A 19,372-nucleotide genomic window follows, 5' to 3' on the forward strand; every position below is an offset into this window, starting at 1 on the left:
TGGTTGACTCATCAGGCTCACCACCTTTTGGAGCTCATCCAACAGTTAGTCTACTTAATCATAATCATAATCAATCCGTTGCTATTGCTATCTATCGCCATACCCACAAGAGGGTAATTTATCCAACTCCCCGTGCGAAAGCAAGTCCCGCGTCAGCAGTGATTCGAGTTGTTCCTTGAGAGCAGGCTTATGGCATTCCAGGTAAACATAACAATATGAGAGAGAACTCCATTCGGCTTATAAGTACTCGATTGAACCAATTGTTTTTTCATTTCCCAGTAGGTCACCTTGGGCCAGCTGCTGACTTTCTAGAAAGAGACAAGGAAGTCGATTCAACATAAGGAAAGAAAGCATATTTTAGGTTTACTCCTTCCATGTCTAGTAGGAGTGCGTGCTTCTTATTGCCTTTTGAGCAGTAGTTGTATACATTCCTCACTCAGTCTAATTAATTATCTTTCTCCCTACCCAAATACCAAGGGAGGTTTATGAGTCGTATCCTCCTTACGAGATAGCGGAAGTAGCATTAGCGGGAAAAGTAAGCTCCTTTTCAAGCCTTCTAAATGAGTGGTTGATGATTCACTTTCTGATTATTACCCGCTAGCTATTGAAGCGGCAGTGTGACGTCGGCCCACTGCGGAATGGGAGCCACCTAACTATGATTCGGTGAAGGTTCCACCTTCCTTCCACAGATATAGTTATAGTAGTTCCACTCGATGTGGATCACGCCCATGCTTGCTCAGCTCCAGGATCAGGCTCCTAAACCTATTTTCAATAAATAAGTCATCTGGTCTATGTTGTTGGAGTTCTGCATGACGCCTTAATCCCACCTCTGTGTCTAAGGAATAGCCTTTTCTTCTTTTCTTTATTGTTTGTGGGAACATGTAAGATTAGCAATGGAAATTTAGCTACGGCCGTCCCTTCCTCAAGCAAACAACGCGAGACTTAGTTAACGAAACAGGAACTCCATTCCTTGACACTAATTTCTGATACAGAAGTGGAATCGAAAAAATGCGGGAAAAATGCACATTCAATATTGAGAAAATGTTGCGTAACTGCCCTTGCCTCAAGGTCTTGAGAAACCAGAAACTAGTGTTCGATGGCCCAACAAATCCTATTGGTTTTCGCAGGGGATGTCATTTTTACAAGCTTTCGCATGCTGAGCGTGACTATGGATTTTATATAGTTATGGAATAACCTTCTTATCCGCGAGTTCTTCGGCCAAAGACTCCTGATATCGCTTGTTGGGCCCTTGATTCCGAAGTACCAGTACCGAAGGCAGACTTGAATGCATTAGGTTGGGAAGCGGCCTAGAAGGTGCTTAAAGATAGGTGACAGTTGTGAAAGTTTAGTCGACTTGTCGGCAGCAACTGACCTTTCTTTCATCAAAAGTAGGAATGAAAGCTGGCATGCAGATAAGGAAATCTCTTTTCTTCTCTTCTACTCGGCTACGGACTTTCTAAAAGGAGAAGCAATAAATACAAAAGTGCTAGGTTTGGATTTGAGTGAGATCCCAGATCGGTAGCTTCAGATATCCCCTCAGACTGGAATGAGAATTTCGATAGATTTCTTTGCTTTCAAGCATAGTTGCAGGTAGGTTATGCTCCTTTGCTTCATCCCTATAGTCTAAGGATTGCCAATCAAATAGTAGCAGTAGACTAGCCATATTCATCTTCTACAGTCTCCTGTTTCCCCCTATTTAAAATGGTAAGCCTGCGCAGCAGAAAAAAAAGGCGCTCTAATCGTACTCGAGCCCTTAATCCCCCAAAAGGGCTTACTTACCCAAGTCAATTCTTTCCTTCCTGTGCGAAAGCAAGGCCTCTTTCTCGACTTTACTTGAATGCCATTTACTGAGCTATCTTCTTTTTTCTTCTTCTGGCGAAAGCACATTTTATTATTTTACGGAAGCAAGACGAAAGGTCATTTCGCCATTCTGGGGAATAACAGTTAAAGCAATCGATCGGAGAAGCCCCCCAAGTATTGAGAATGAAAAAGTGGATTCATTCCCCAGGCGTGTGTGTGTGCTTTCCACGGGCCTGATCTCGATTTCTTCTTAAGCTGTTATGTCCTCCGAAGTGAAGTGGATTGGTCGGAAGCTAGACTCCAACAGCATCGATACTCAAATAACCGGCTCTGATACATGGCTTAGAACCTTCAATCTTTAGCCATTATTCCCAATTCAGGTGGTTAGGTACCAAAAGTTATAAATAGGCCCAATTTCTCCTTTTATACTAGATTTCCTTAACAAGGGCATCCAATTCTTGAAACAAGTCACGCTCCCTTCTCTTTCCACTTTCACTTTCATGCCCAGTTCTTTTTCGACTTGGCAATCGTAGCAATTTATGTAAAGCCTCCTGATCCGGAGAAACATGCTCGATACATTCTAGTGAACTACGAAGAGAAGCTAGAATGGTGGAAGCCTGAATCCAGTGAGTGCCCATTCTTAATAAACTTGGGAATAGTAGCTCCTATGGTTTCTAGAGCGAGTGAATGAAACGCTATCTTCTTATGAGCGGAGATAGAGAGCTATGTCACAATCAATAAGTGAGATGATGTGGGCGAGGAATCTTCTATCACAATAGAGGTCTTCTTTTCGAATTTAAGTGGGACTAGCTTCTTCCTCAATTGATATTACTGACAATCTAGCAATTCCATCCTTTAGAAGAAGATAAGTAAACCATTTCTTTGAATTGCATGATTGAGTGATGGATGCGGACAATCACAAGCCTACTTTGTTTATAGAAAAGAGCGTATAACCCCCGATCCCTACTTGTTGTAGAGAATATATCGTCTAAACTCTTCTGTGCCATTTGCCGCCTAATACACTATTTCAGTATAATGTTGTTTCCTGGTGCACATCTCTTGATTGACTATTTATTGGTTATTAAGCATTAGTGAGCTGACCTATGTACAAGTTCTGAGTCAACCCCCAGATATGTATCTCCTTGCCTTGTAATCTCTCATTCATCTATTTATGTGCATGCTTTAGCGAAGTCTCCAGCCCCATAAATATTAGTTAATGCATGACGCGTAAATCAATAACTAAAACTAAAGTGTCGATCATCCCATGCTACCACAGGATTTTTCAACAACATGACATATTGAGAAAAATCTATGTTAGAGCCGCCATTTCTTTACGGTTACATTAGTGTGGATTGTTCTTCTGATTCTTATAGGCCTGGCACCCTAGCTTCGATAGATTTATTTGATTTTGCAAGCTATGGCACAGGAATGTGATATGGGTCGTATCCCGCACCTCCCTTGATTCCGTGTGAAATCCATCCAAAAAAGCACGAGTTGGATCGGCGTAAAGAACAAGACGAACGTGGTATTATCTCTATTAGGACGGTTATGAGGCTCTGCTCTTTTTTTTCTTTATTCAATATCTATTCTTTGTTTCTTATATTCCGCTAATTGTTATCTTGAATGTATCTTTATGCTTAATAGATAACTGGTGATGCTAGAGCTGTCAAGAAGGCATTGTTTTCAGTATCAACCATCATCTACAAATGCCCATCAAAAGAGACCATTTCTCTTGAAACTTCTATCCCTCCAAGCATTGTACATCCATCAGAGCTTCCTGTCTATCCTGCTAGTAACTTCTACTCAGTGTCAGATGCAGCTATACCTTATGGAATGGACATCCAAATCTAGCTATCTTAGCAAAGGAAGTGGCATTCAAATCTACAGGTTTTTCTTCTTTAGCCTTTTTGCCCAGCGTTGTCATTATTGACACGTTTTTGCGATCCCTGTTTTTGAGATCCTCAATGACTACCACCAGAAAGGGAATGTGACCACCATTCTTATTTGATAAAAGTGTCTCCACTATAGCACTAACGATCCTAGACAACAGAGAAAGCTTGATTGGAGCTAAGAACTATTTCTAAAGGATCCCTTCCACTCTTGTGTGGAAAGATCTTTCTTCGTTCAGTCCAGTCTGATTTAAAACGTGTTGTCTACTATTATAGGGGCTGTCGTTAGGGTCACTCCTTCTTATGCCGGGAGATGGCAGTTATCTATATTTAGAAATAATAAAGAATATGGGTGTGATTGTCATCACAATGGAGTGATCGAGTAATCATCCCTATAGGTTCCTCTCTATTTAGATAGACCCCATCAACATGGCCATTCCCTTCTCCTGGTAGCAAAAACCCATTAGAGGTTTGATTCTCAAAAGAAAACAGACCAGAAACTCGAAACTATTCCTACTCGCCAGGTGGCTTTATCAATTTGAGTTTAAAAATAGGAAAAAAAGGGTGTCAAAAGTAGAAGTATCATATCTTCTTAAGGAGCCCAACTCTAGCTAGAGAATAAGAGGATTAGGTTTTGGCAGGATGCGAGGTGCCAACTTATTAAGCATGAGAGTCGTAAGATCCCGGTTATAGAAGAAGAGTAGGCCAATCCCAATCTTAGGCTGCAACAAACAAGGAAATTCCTGTCATCAAATCGGCCTGATCCCCAAAAGGAAATCGCAATCCAAAATCCCTATATATGATATACGATAGATTCCGGGCACCTTGCTACATGACACTTGTCTCGCATTGCATTACTGACTGCTTCTTCTTTTGATTTCTTTGCTTTGATGATGCCCTTGTCCCAAAGAGAGTTCTTCAGCTGAAGAGTACTTTGGCACCCTAGAACACATCTCCCTCTGGATGAAGCCAACAGGTCTCAGACAAGAGTAGTATCTGTGGCTTCATCGAAAACTATCAGCCAAAATCCAAATAAAATGCATCATAGACCCAGCATCATCCTTCACTAGGAACTACAAAAGCAACATCCAACTTCAACCTGGCGGCCTCTGCACACAAAACCTCCGATATATAAGAAAAGAAAACCTTTTTTACAATATGGGAATTTGGCCCAATAGTCCCTCCAATTTGAAGTGATCAAGCCACCACTGGTACCAGTAGGGAATAGGTACTACCACCTCCTCCAGCTCTAGCTGAGCTCTCCAGTTCTGCTCCATCAGTGAGTTGCAATGGGAGCATCTCAACATCCTCTGGTAGAATCTGTGCAATCCAAGCCTTCTGGGACATCATCCACCCGCAACTGCTTTCTCTCTTGCAGCTCTTTCATAGCAATGGCCTTTATGTTTGGAGGCTAACCCAGGCATCCATCACTCTCCTCCCAAAGAAAAAAGATGCCAACACCGTCGAGGATTTCAGGCCAATCAGTATCATCTCGAGATTCATGAAAATCGTTTCAAAGAAGAGGAACAAACATTGTCTTTAACAACACTCATCCACTTATTGACATTGACACGTATCAATCGGCGTTTATCAAGGGTCGCTCACTCATAGAAACTTTCTTGGTTGTGACAGAACCACTTATCTTTCGCCACAAACATAAGATCCCTATGGTCCTACTCAAGGTAGACTATCGCAAGTCATTTGACCGAGAAAGAGAAGAGTTGTGTCTTAAAGTAAAGACGAGGATGTGGAAATCCACACACACTTGTCTTTCAGGCCCAGCCCACCAGGGATTTCCAAATCGTTAGCGGCGGGTCTTTCTTCTTCTGGGCGAGCTGCGGAGCTACTTTTTCTTTCTTTCATTCCATCTGTCTCTGTATGCTTGGGTGAATGCCATAAGCGGATTTATATGCCCTGGTTCCCAGGGTTAGGGTATTCCCTATGTTGAGCCTACTCAGATCAGAACAAAACTTTTGGATTCTCTTTCGCCTATCGGCCGGCTTTAAACAACCTTCACATTTCCTGCTGAGATCCGAAGTCTCCAAGTGGGCCCTCTTGGCCACCTAAGACCTTGGCTTTTTAGAGAATCCCGCTCCTGTGTCGTAGGACTTGTAGCTCGGCAGTCCACCGGGTAGGTTTGTTTATCCTTCCTTTTTTGAGTGTCTTCTTGGATAGTTATAGCGGCCCATAGGCGCAAGATGTACCTTGTGGAGGGCGGCGGTCCCCTGGACATAGCATAGTCCTTTCAGGCAGTGGCCGTTTAGTCCATGGCCCGTTGGATGGTCGGTGCAAGGCCAGAAATTGGAACACATTGATTCCGCTCGTTCCTGTCCTTCGCTTCAGGGCCTGTCCCTCGGTGTGGTCAGTACTCCATACTGTCGGGTAGCAAAGCTTACACTTGTTCACTTATTATGATGGTTCACCAGGGCCTCTTTCCTCCTCCCTTTTCTGCTCACTCGTAGGGGTCCAGACCCCCACAAAGGGGGAGGGAGTCGACTGAACATCTCAGCCATTGGCGGGAATTTCGCCCGCATCCGATCCCTAATTCTTGTTCACCCCGATGATCGTGTTGGGTAAATTGTGACCTCGTACGATCGTATCGGGTGAGCAACAGCCGCTTCGTCACAATACTGACTTATGGGCTAACAGGTCACACTTTGGCCAAGTATCCTACAAAGAAACTCCCGAGAGCCAAAAGTATTAAAGGAATGGCCATAGGAATGGGCGCATCATGACATCTTTATCTGTCTCGCCCGAATGAATTAGTTGGTACTAGAAATGTTAGAAATAGTAAACGAAAGGAGTAATAAGAAGTGAAAAGGACAGAGACACTTCCCAACCAGAAAGCAAAGTTCCCACTGATGGTATACTTTGTGTAAGCGAGCTCTAAGATCACATCTTTAGAATAAAATCATGTTAGAAAAGGAAATACAATAAGAGATAAGCTGCCCATGAGCATCATGGCATAGGTCAAAGGAAAGGAGGAGGCAAGCCCCCCCATCTTCCGCATATCTTGCTCATCCGACATGGCATGAATCACCGAACCCGCACTCAGGAAGAGTAATGCTTTGAAAAACGCGTGATCCATTAAGTGAAAGACGTTAACCGAATAGTGAGAGATGCCACAAGCAAAGATCATATAGCCTAATTGACTGCAAGTTGAATAAGCTATGACCCTCTTTAGATCATTCTGTAACATTCCAGTGGTTGCCGCAAGGAATGACGTCATAGCTCCTGCAAAAGTAATAACAATCAAAGTCGTAGGTGAGTATTCAAATAAAGGGGAGCACCTTGCTATCATGAAAATGCCAGCAGTGACCATAGTATCTGCATGAATCAAAGCAGATACTGGAGTGGGACCCTCCATTGCATCGGGTAACCAAGTATGCAATCCTATCTGTGCAGATTTCCCAACAACACCAATAAAAAGTAAAATACAAATCAGAGTTATGGAATTCAATCTCATATTGCAAAAAATCCATTCATTTCTAGGAGCACTAGCATAAGCAAAAATGGTTGAAAAGTCTACTGTTTGAAAGAGAGTAAAACAACCAAAAATCCCAAGAGCTAATCCAAAATCACCTACTCGATTGACAAGCATAGCTTTTATAGCAGCTTTATCCGCCTGAAGTCGTGTAAACCAGAAATGAATTAACAAATATGAAGCCAGACCTGCTCCCTCCCATCCCAGGAATAATTGAAGAAAGTTATCTCCAGTCACCAACATTAGCATAAAAAAAGTAAAAATGGATAAGTAACACATAAATCGAGGGCTATGCGGATCCTCAGACATACATGAAATGGAATAAAGATAGACCTAGCATTTAAAATTTATAACCAAAGTGAATTACCATGCTGTTCTAAAGGACTCTCAAAATGATATAAGTGAAGCATGAGAGATCAATTATTTCTATAAAATAGAACCACCGCCGTGCTCTAAAAGATATAAGCGAAGCAATAGAGCAAAAATTGTACAGCTCAAAAGATATAAGTGAATCACATAGAGTATTCTAATAAATTCCAATTCATGTGAGTCCCTCCCAAAAGGTGTGTACAACAAGGATGATTGTGGTAAACTAAAAAGCAAAGACTCAAATCATACAATACGCTCCAAGCAAAACACATATCATGTGGCGAATAAAAATATAGCTTCAAGTAAAGTTACCGATGGACGAAGACGAAAGAGGGGATGCCTTCCGGGGCATCCCCAAGCTTAGGATTTTTGGCATCCTTGGATTTTACCTTGGGGTGCCTTGTGCATCTCCAAGCTTAGGCTCTTGCCACTCCTTGTTCCATAATCCATCAAATCTTTACCCAAAACATGAAAACTTCACAACACAAAACTTAAAAGAAAATCTTCATAAGCTCCGTTAGTAAAAGAAAACAAACAACCACTTCAAGGTACTGTAATGAACTCATTCTTTATTTATATTGGTGTTAAACCTACTGTATTCCAACTTTTGTATGGTTCATAAACTCTATTACTAGCCATAGATTGATCAAAATAAGCAAACAACACGCGAAAAACAGAATCTGTCAAAAACAGAACAATTTGTAGTAATCTGTAGGTTTCGAATACTTCTGGAACCCCAAAAATTCTAAACTAAATTGCTGGACGTGAGGAATTTATATATTAATCATCTGAAAAAATAATTAACTAAATATCACCCTCCACTAAAAAATGACAGCAATTCTCGTGAGCGCTAAAATTTCTGTTTTTTACAGTAAGATCAAAAAGACTTTCCCCAAGTCTTCCCAACGGTTCTACTTGGCACAAACACTAATTAAACACAAAAAAACACAACCAAAACAGAGTCTATATAAATTATTTATTACTAAATAGTAACAAAAAGTAAGGAATAAAAATAAAATTGGGTTGCCTCCCAACAAGCGCTATCGTTTAACGCCCCTAGCTAGGCATAAAAGCGAAGATAGATCTAGGTATTGCCATCTTTGGTAAGCAATCCATAAGTGGCTCTCATAATAGATTCATATGGTAATTTAATTTTCTTTCTAGGGAAGTGTTCCATGCATTTTCTTAACGGAAATTGGAATTTAATTTCCCTTCCTTCATATCAATAATTGCACCAATCGTTCTAAGGAAAGGTCTACCAAGAATAATAAGACATGAAGGATTGCAATCTATATCAAGAACAATGAAATCTACGGGCACATAATTCCTATTCGCAACAATAAGAACATCATTAATCTTTTCCATAGGTTTCTTAATAGTGGAATCCGCAAGGTGCAAGTTTATAAAACAATCATCAAATTCACGGAAACCTAGCAAATTACACAAAGTTTTTGGGATCGTGGAAACACTAGCACCCAAATCACACAAAGCATAGCATTCACGATCTTTAATTTTAATTTTAATTTTAGGTTCCCACTCATTATAAAGTTTTCTAGGGATAGAAACTTCCAACTCAAGTTTTTTCTTTGTAAGATTGCATCGAAGCATCAACGATATGTTTAGTAAAAGCTTTATTTTGACTATAAGCATGAGGAGAATTTAGCATGGATTGCAACAAAGAAATACAATCTATTAAAGAGCAATTATCATAATTAAATTCCTTGAAATCCAAGATAGTGGGTTCGTTGCTATCTAAAGTTTTAACCTCTTCAATCCCACTTTTACCAATTTTTGCATCAAGATCTAAAAACTTTGAATCATTGGGACGCCTTCTAACTAATGTTGACTCATCTCCAGTCCCATAATTATCAAGATTCATATTGCAAAACAAGGATTTAATAGGGGACACAACAATCACTTTTAGATCTTCATCCTTATTATCATGAAAACTTTTCGGTTTAGCGGCCATCTTATTAACTAAGGTGGCCTATTTATCCGAGATTTCAGCAATTAATTTTTCAAAATGAGCAAGCTGAGATTTCAAACCATAAAATTCCTTAGACATATCATTGAGCTCTTTATTCATGAAACTGATAAAACTTTTTTGTTCTTTAAGCTCATTTCTAGAGAAATTATTATGCTCAAACTGCAAGGACATAAAACTTCTATCTTTGTTTTCGATTTCTTCCAACCTTGTAAGGTGAGGATCAACTCCTTTTGGTAAATCCATAAGGGTAACAAGCAACAAGAGGTAAGCAAGAAAGAGGCGTACGGGAAAGAGAGGGCGAATAAAATGGCAAGGATGAAGTAGAGGAGAGGAGAACAAGAGGCAAATGACAAATAATGTGATGCAAAGGACAAGAGTTGTGATGGGTACTTGGTATGTCTTGACTTGGCGTATATCTCCCCGGCGACGATGCCAGGAATCCTTCTTGATACCTCTTGATGCAAAGGATAATGTAATAGCAATTAGGCATACTAATTAGTAGCTCTGGCCAACTTCCTTGTTGGTCAACTTCATAGGTGCGCTTAGATGATCAACCGCGTGGCCTTGGTGTGAAAGCAACTGGCGGAAGCACATCATGCTCTTGTGCCTGAGACCGTCTTTTTATTTGAATAATCTCAGCTCATGTGGGAAAACTAAAGCATGATGGCATGAACTTCAGAAGATGTCATGTACTCAAAGATGACTTGAATTCGATGGTTCTACAAAATAGATAAAAATAAAGATCATTATTCTATGGATAAGTAAGGAAAAGGGAACAAATAATAAACATCTACTTCGGATTAGATAGTGTTAATAAACCATTAAAGATTACTGAGTGTACAAAAAATGATGTGCGGTCAGACTATCGATACTCTTTAGCCTATATAACCTAGGTGTACGTCATCCCTTTCTCTACAAAGTACAATTTAGCAGTCCTTTATTGTTATTGTTGAATCAAGAAAGCAATGGAATGATAAATGGATACATTGAACTTACACGAAAGGCCACCAGATATCTCAAAGAAAAGATTGCTGATGTAAACATGTCTATGCCAACCTGTGGATATTTATTTGAGTAGATGTCACTAATTTCAAAAGTTAATATCTGGTATAGGGGAAATTCATGTAGGTAGTAATGTGGTGGTGGAACTGAATTATACAATAAATGCATATGCATATATGAAACACAATCTCTGTCTGTTGTCCAAATATATGAAATCTGCTTATAATCTTGATCCAGAGCAGCCAGTAGGTCTCTAAGCTGCTTCTTTAAAAAGGAAGATAACCAAAAAACTAATAATGATTGTAGCTACATCTTTAATCTGTGAAGTGATACACATAGCCAAAGGCCCTTGAAGATCACATGGCTAAGGAGCATGTCAATATCTGCACTATGATAGCAGTATGTATACATTGTGTAGATACCATTACTGAAGTATAGTGATAAGAAAAGAAACATGATTACTGCACATTATTTATTCGTAATTTATTATATTTGAAGCCCCACAGAAAAAATAAATAAGTTGTAAAGATCACCATGTACGTTGATATGTTCACTAAATCCTGAACTATAGTCAGTTCATAATTTAAAAGCATTATCTCAGGGGCTTGAACTAAAAAAATGAAGAACCAAATATTAACTACATGGGCGGGTTCACAACATATATATAGCAGCAACTCTTATAGATCCTTCCTAATACAGACAATAGAAATATTTTGGAGAGGGTATTGAAGATAAATTAAATTTATTTGGTTCCTAGCCATTTATGTGGGGTTACATGATGTATTCAACGGCCATGAGAATAGTGCAAGGAATTTAATGATACAAAGCTATACATGGAATTTAAGGATAAAGAGTTACTTGTCTGCTGAGTGGGTTCAGAGCGACGAACGTGAATGGTGTCAAGGAGGTCAACAGTCACACTGCCAGATCACTGCAGTTCCATTGCTCGACACCATACATAGAGAGATGATACGAGTTTTCTGCTCTATGAGCTAAAGTTCTGCAGTAGAGACACGAATCGGAATGTACATCAGGAATTGGGTAATCAGGGTATTGCGGAAAAGAAGGCAACATTGTATGGCATGTCTAGCCGTTCGACTCCCATTTCACTCCGGGGCACCTGAGTCTAGGGCATGCATGTATACATCGATCTCATACCCTGCAGTCCTGCACACATGCAACAGACAAGGACTCAACACAGAATATTATACATACTTAAACCAAGAAATGAGACTGCAATAAGCGAATCTGAATCATTCAAACCTGACAAAAATACAGCTTCTAGCCAAGTAGCCTGATAGTCCGGATGGACAACAACATGATTGTGATAGCTGTCATTGTTGCCCATAAGCAACCAAGTGATGTGGCGGTAAGTGCCCACGAGCCGAAGCTCAAGCACAGGAATCGCTCGTACAGGCATACTAATAAGAAACCGTCCATTTACAGCAACGTTAACAAAAATTCTTGGGTCTCCAAAAGATGCCTTGCCTACTGAAAGAGCACGAAGACCAAAAGGGAACCACTCATGAGAATGTGTGGTGGTAACAAAGACCACAAGAAGGTCCAGAAGAATTTGGAAAAAAGAAAGCCCTATGATTACCCAGGCGATGTTTCTACTTCTATCTGCCCCACTTGCTCGGATTGCTTCGAGCATCGACAGGCACAGATGGTTGGGGCCTGAAAATGGCACACTAGATTGAGTATCTTGCAATGCAAGCAAAGCACTGGGGTATAAGTAAAGAAATGGCGAGCACCTTTTTGCATCAGAGGTCTGTCAGGCAATGGTAAGTTATCTTTCTCCATGGAACTGCCAAGTTGTGGTGAATTGTCCTTTTCAGCAACAGACTCATTAACTGATCCGACTGTTTCAATGGCCTGTGAGAAGAAACACACATAAATAAGCATAGAAGGAAGGAGAAGTTTGAAAATACAGATGATCTGGAAGTTGCCAAGCTCTCTTTGTCTGTGTCAACAAACTGCTTTGTCTTTAAAAAGAACGCACTGAGATTTTGCACTAACATACTTGAATAGCTTCAGAGATTCCAGTAATCACTCTAATGACATCTACGCAAGCAAAGAAGAGTTATTATAAAATCACCACCAAACAAACGAGAGAAAAGATGATTAGTCACAAAATCACTTGTAAAGCGTTCAGGCATATCTGTAGGCCTAGGGAGCTGAGCTATTGGAGTCAATGCATGCGTACAGAAGGGGAACTCTGCTTCCATTCCAGTTCTCTCCACAAGTTCAGTGCGCTTTATAAACTTAATCATTAAATGACCTTCCACTGGTCTAAAAACATACTTCCACGGGAATACCAGGAACTTCTGAAACTCGACGGTGTACAGAACTGCAAAGCAAAGCAAAACAACAGAAAATGAGATAGAAAAACAAGAAGCCTTAAACATCAGTCAGAAATTTCAAGCTGTAGTTGCATGGAAAGGGTAAATAAAATGGTACCAGCGTTTATAGGACCATAGGCATGGCCTGACTGGATTTCATCTAGATATTCGTTAAGCTTCATCTTAGTAATCTCAAGCCACATTGGACTACATGTAAAAATAGTAAAAGTATCAGGGGCCTCATCCACTCAACAAATTGTAAGACCATCCTGAAAGTTCTCCTGGTAGTAACGCCGACCAGTGGTATGGCTGGACGGCACAATCGTTTTCATCGGCAAAAGAGAACCAATAAGATGATGGACCTGACCACAAATTTTGAAGATATTAACCCCCGCGTGCCTTCCAGCGAACGAATGACGTCGCCACAATAGACGTAAATGCCGTCCAACTGTGATGCGGTATCTTTGTCAGGAATTGCTTGGAAACATGATCACCATGACAGGATAATAAATGACTCAATAAAGCAGGAGGATTTCTGAAAGGTTTAACAACGACTTTTCCACCTTTGCAACAAAGGTTATAAACAATTTTACGTAGCACACATGAAGAATATGGATTGGCCCTCTCCTCAAACCAAAAAGAAGCCTTGCAGTGAGGGCACTGGTACTCAGGAGGACCATAGTAAGATCTGTCCTTATAGGAAACTACAGAAAACACAATACTCAAGGAGGCCGTCATGACAGGAAAAGGAAAAAACAAAACTAACATCAACCTAATAGTTAGTACCTTTGCGATTGTTAACTACCTCGACAGGAAAACCAGTCCAATCAGTTGGCAAGTCCCCTTCAAACCGAAGATCTACATGCATGTTGTTATGAGAAACAACAGCCAAAACAAAGATACTAAGGACGGAAAGACAGGAACCCCGACCAAGAAAACCAGTACATGTAACACCATGGCAACGAAGGCCCCTAAGTAATTTATGCCTCTTCCGATTTCTAGCCAACATGGCAGGAGTGAGCACTGGGAACCAGGCATCCCCTAGAAAACGACAGAACCGACACAAATGAACAGATGCAAGCCAAACAAAACCTAAGGAAATGACCATATAGACAACATACCATTTCTCTTACGAATACCACAAACACCAACAACAGGAGCATGCAAAACATGCCGATGGCGAGCCATCATCAGCAATGAGCACACATATATGCAAATACTGCATATTAAGACGAAAGCGAAGTAAAGACAGCACAGGTAAATGCAAAAAAGTATCAAACAGGAGCACAAGAGACAGTAGAGCCAATTAAATGAAATAATAATGATTCATGCATACAAAGAGATGTTTATTACAAGCATACCCAAGGGAACAATATAATGACCCAGACATAATCTATCTAAGACACTCCTAGATGGGCTTTAGAACCCAGACACCGAATTGACCAGCTGTGAATACAATAATTGTAATTGAACACTTGTATTTATACCAGCGACATCAACCTGCCCGTCTGCATGTACCAGAGGCCAGGCAAGCTAGGCAAGCGCACCTGCAAGCACCAGAAATAAGTAGGTCGGTGGAGTAACGAGGGGCCCACGAGGGTGGAGGGCGCGCCCGGAGGGGGGGTACGCGCGCCCCCTGCCTCGTGGCCTCCTCGATTGTTTCTTGACGTCCACTCCAAGTCCCCTGGATCACGTTTGTTCCAAAAATCATGTTCACGAAGGTTTCATTCCGTTTGGACTCCGTTTGACATTCCTTTTCTACGAAACACTGAAATATGCAAAAAAAACAGCAATTTGGGCTGGGCCTCCGGTTAATAGGTTAGTCCCAAAAATAATATAAAAGTGTAAAATAAATCCCATTAACATCCAAAACAGATAATATAATAGCATGGAACAATCAAAAATTATAGATACGTTGGAAACGTATCAAGCATCGCCAAGCTTAATTCCTGCTCGTCCTCGAGTAGGTAAATGATAAAAACAGAATTTTTGATGTGGAATGCTTTCTAGAATATTCTTCAATGTATTTTTCTATATTGTGGCATGAATGTTCAGATCTGAAAGATTCATGATAAAAGTTTATTGTTGACATAAAAATAGTAATACTCCAAGTATGCTAGTCAAGCAATTATGTCTTATAAAAATACCATAGCCAGAGAAAACTTAACCCACAAAGTCATATAGTTTGGCCATGCTTCATTTTCGTCACACAAAATGCTCTCATCATGCACAACCCCGATGACAAGCCAAGCAATTCTTTCATACTTAGCCTTTTTCAAACTCTTTCAACTTTTACGCAATATATGAGCGCGAGCCATGGACATAGCACTATGGGTGGAATAGAATATGATGATTGAGGTTGTGTGAGAAGACAAAAAGGGAGAAAGTCTCACATTGACGCGGCTAATCAATGGGCTATGGAGATGCCCACCGATTGATGTCAATGCAAGGAGTAGGGATTGCCATGCAACAGATGCACTAGAGCTATAAATATATGAAAGCTCATCAAAGAAACTAAGTGGGTGTGCATCCAACTCGCTTGCTCACGAAGACCTAGGGCATTTGAGGAAGCCCGTCATTGGAATATACAAGCCAAGTTCTATAATGAAAAATTCCCACTAGTATATGGAAGTGACAAAATAAGAGACTCTCTATCATGAAGATCATGGTGTACTTTGAAGCACAAGTGTGGAAAAAGGATAGTAACATTGTCCCTTCTCTCTTTTTCTCTCATTTATTTTTTTTTCTTTTTTTATTTGGGCCTTTTTTCCTTTTTTTTTCTTTTGGCCTCTTTTCTTTTCCTTTTTTCGTCTGGAGTCTCATCCCGACTTGTGGGGGAATCATAGTCTCCAGCATCCTTTCCTCACATGGGACAATGTTCTAATGATGATCATCACACTTTTATTTTCTTACAACTCAAGAATTACAACTCGATACTTAGAACAAAATATGACTCTATGTGAATGCCTCCGGCGGTGTACCAGGATTGCAACGAATCAAGAGTGACATGTATGAAAAAATTATGAACAGTGGATTTGCCACAAATACGATGTCAACTACATGATCATGCAAAGCAATATGACAATGATGATACATGTCATAATAAATGGAACGGTGGAAAGTTGCATGGCATTATATCTCGGAATGGCTATGGAAATGCCATAATAGGTAGGTATGGTGGCTGTTTTGAGGAAGATATAAGGAGGCTTATGTGTGATAGTGAAGGAAATATGCCCTAGAGGCAATAATAAAGTTATTATTTATTTCCTTATATCATGATAAATGTTTATTATTCATGCTAGAATTATATTAACCGGAAACATGATACATGTGTGAATGCATAGACAAACAGAATGTCACTAGTATGCCTCTACTTGACTAGCTCGTTGGTCAAAGATGGTTATGTTTCCTGACCATAGACAAAGAGTTGTCATTTGATTAACGGGGTCACATCATTAGGATAATGATGTGATTGACTTGGCCCATTTCATTAGCTTAGCACTTGATCGTTTAGTTTGTTGCTATTGCTTTCTTCATGACTTATACATGTTCCTATGACTATGAGAATATGCAACTCCTGTTTACCGGAGGAACACTTTGTGTGCTACCAAACGTCACAACGTAACTGGGTGATTAAAAAGGTGCTCTACAGGTGTCTCCGAAGGTACTTGTTGGGTTGGCGTATTTCGAGATTAGGATTTGTCACTCCGATTGTCGGAGAGGTATCTCTGGGCCCACTCGGTAATACACATCACTTAAGCCTTGCAAGCATTGCAACTAATGAGTTGGTTGTGGGATGATGTGTTACGGAACGAGTAAAGAGACTTGCCGGTAATGAGATTGAACTAGGTATTGAGATACCGACAATCGAATCTCGGGCAAGTAACATACCGATGACAAAGGGAACAACGTATGTTGTTATGCGGTCCGACCGATAAAGATCTTCGTAGAATATGTAGGAGCCAATATGGGCATCCAGGTTCCGCTATTGGTTATTAACCAAAGAGGTGTCTCGGTCATGTCTACATAGTTCTCGAACCCGTAGGGTCCGCACGCTTAACATTCGCTGACGGTATAGTATTATGAGTTATATATGTTGGTGACGGAATGTTGTTCGGAGTTCCGGATAAGATCACGGACATGACGAGGAACTCCAGAATGGTTCGGAGATAAAGATTGATATATGGGATAATAGTGTTTGGACTCCGGAAGGGGTTCCGGATGTTTCCCGAAATGTTTGGGTACGAGAACACTTTATTTGGGCCAAAGGGGAAAGCCCACAAGGTTTTTGGAAAACGGAAAAGGAAGTTTTGCGGAGTCCAGGGGCCAGACGCCAGGGTCCCTGGCGTCTGGTCCTGGAGTCCGAGAAGGACTCTTGCCTTTCAGGTGAAACCGACTTTGTGGAGGCTTTTACTCCAAGTTCCGACCCCAAGGCTCAACATATAAATAGAGGGGTAGGGCTAGCACCCAAGACACATCAAGAAACACCAAGCCGTGTGCCGGCAACCCCGTCCCCTCTAGTTTATCCTCCATCATAGTTTTCGTAGTGCTTAGGCGAAGCCCTGCGGAGATTGTTCTTCACCAACACCGTCACCACGCCGTCGTGCTGCCGGAACTCATCTACTACTTCGCCCCTCTTGCTGGATCGAGAAGGCGAGGACATCACCGAGCCGAACGTGTGCAGAACTCGGAGGTGCCATGCTTTCGGTACTTGGATCAGTCGGATCGTGAAGACGTAAGACTACATCAACCACGTTGATATAACGCTTCCGCGAATGGTCTACGAGGGTACGTAGATAACACTCTCCCCTCTCGTTGCTATGCATCACCATGAACCTGCATGTGCGTAGGAATTTTTTTGAAATTACTATGTTCCCCAATAGTGGCATCCGAGCCTGGTTTTATGCGTAGATGTTATATGCACGAGTAGAACACAAGTGAGTTGTGGGCGATACAAGTCATTCTGCTTACCACCATGTCATACTTTGGTTCGGCGGTATTGTTGGATGAAGCGGCCCGGACCGACATTACGCGTACGGTTACGCGAGACTGGTTCTACCGACGTGCTTTGCACATAGGTGGCCGGCAGGTGTCAGTTTCTCCAGCTTTAGTTGAACTGAGTGTGGCTATGCCCGGTCCTTGAGAAGGTTAAAACTGCGCTAACTTGACGAACTATCATTGTGGTTTTGATGCATAGGTAAGAACGGTTCTTGCTCAACCCGTAGCAGCCACGTAAAACTTGAAAAAGTAGAGGACGTCTAACTTGTTTTTGCAGGGCATGATGTGATATGATATGGCCAAGGCATGATGCTATATTTTATTGTATGAGATGATCATGTTTTGTAACCGAGTTATCGGCAACTGGCAGGAGCCATATGGTTGTCGCTTTATTGTATGCAATGCAAACGCCCTGTAATGCTTTACTTTATCACTAAGCGGCAGCGATAGTCATAGAAGCATAAGTTGGCAAGAAGACAACGATGCTACGATGGTGATCATGATGGTGCTTCGGAGATGGAGATCACAAGCACAAGAAGATGATAGCCATGTCATATCACTTATATTGATTGCATGTGATGTTTATCTTTTATGCATCTTACCTTGCTTTGATTGACGGTAGCATTATAAGATGATCTCTCACTAAATTATCAAGATATAAGTGTTCTCCTTGAGTATGCACCGTTGTGAAAGTTCTTCGTGCTGAGACACCACGTGATGGTCGGGTGTGATAGGCTCTACGTTCAAATACAACGGGTGCAAAACAGTTGCACACGCGGAATACTTAGGTTAAACTTGACGAGCCTAGCATATAACAGATACACGGAGACTGAAAGGTCGAGCGTGAATCATATAGTAGATATGATCAACATAGTGATGTTCACCATTGAAACTACTCCATCTCACGTGATGATCGGACATGGTTTAGTTGATTTGGATCACGTGATCACTTGGAAGATTAGAGGGGTGTCTATCTAAGTGGGACTTCTTAAGTAATATGATTAATTGAACTTAAATTTATCATGAACTTAGTACCTGATAGTTTCTAGCTTGTCTATGTTGATTATAGATAGATGGCTCGTGTTGTTGTTTCGTTAAATTTTAATGCGTTCCTTGAGAAAGCAAATTTGAAAGATGATGGTAGCAATTACACGGACTGGGTCTGTAACTTGAGGATTATCCTCATTGCTGCACAGAAGAATTACGTCCTGGAAGCACCGCTAGGTGTACCACCTGCACCAGCAACTGCAGACATTGTGAATGCCTGGCAGTCACGTGTTGATGACTACTCGATAGTTCAGTGTGCCATGCTTTACGGCTTAGAACAGGGACTTCAACGATGTTTTGAACATCATGGAGCATATGAGATGTTCCAGGAGTTGAAGTTAATATTTCAAGCAAATGCCTGGATTGAGAGATATTAAGTCTCATATAAGTTCTATAGCTGCAAGATGGAGGAGAATAGTTCTGTCAGTGAGCATATACTCAGAATGTCTGGGTA

At 41.0% G+C, this 19,372-nt stretch overlaps 1 long non-coding RNA gene across 1 annotated transcript; it reads right to left on the reverse strand.

The window, feature by feature from the left end:
- Positions 1-9,341: 9,341 nt before the first annotated feature.
- Positions 9,342-12,023, reverse strand: LOC123058262 (uncharacterized). The gene is made up of 4 exons (XR_006427107.1): positions 11,795-12,023; positions 11,390-11,698; positions 10,526-10,585; positions 9,342-10,248 (listed from the first exon to the last, which is right to left on the reverse strand). It is a non-coding gene; the product is annotated as an uncharacterized lncRNA (long non-coding RNA).
- Between the last annotated feature and the right edge of the window lie 7,349 nt (positions 12,024-19,372).

This window comes from Triticum aestivum, chromosome 3A, assembly GCF_018294505.1.
Source record: "Triticum aestivum cultivar Chinese Spring chromosome 3A, IWGSC CS RefSeq v2.1, whole genome shotgun sequence".
Classification (NCBI taxonomy): domain Eukaryota; kingdom Viridiplantae; phylum Streptophyta; class Magnoliopsida; order Poales; family Poaceae; genus Triticum; species Triticum aestivum.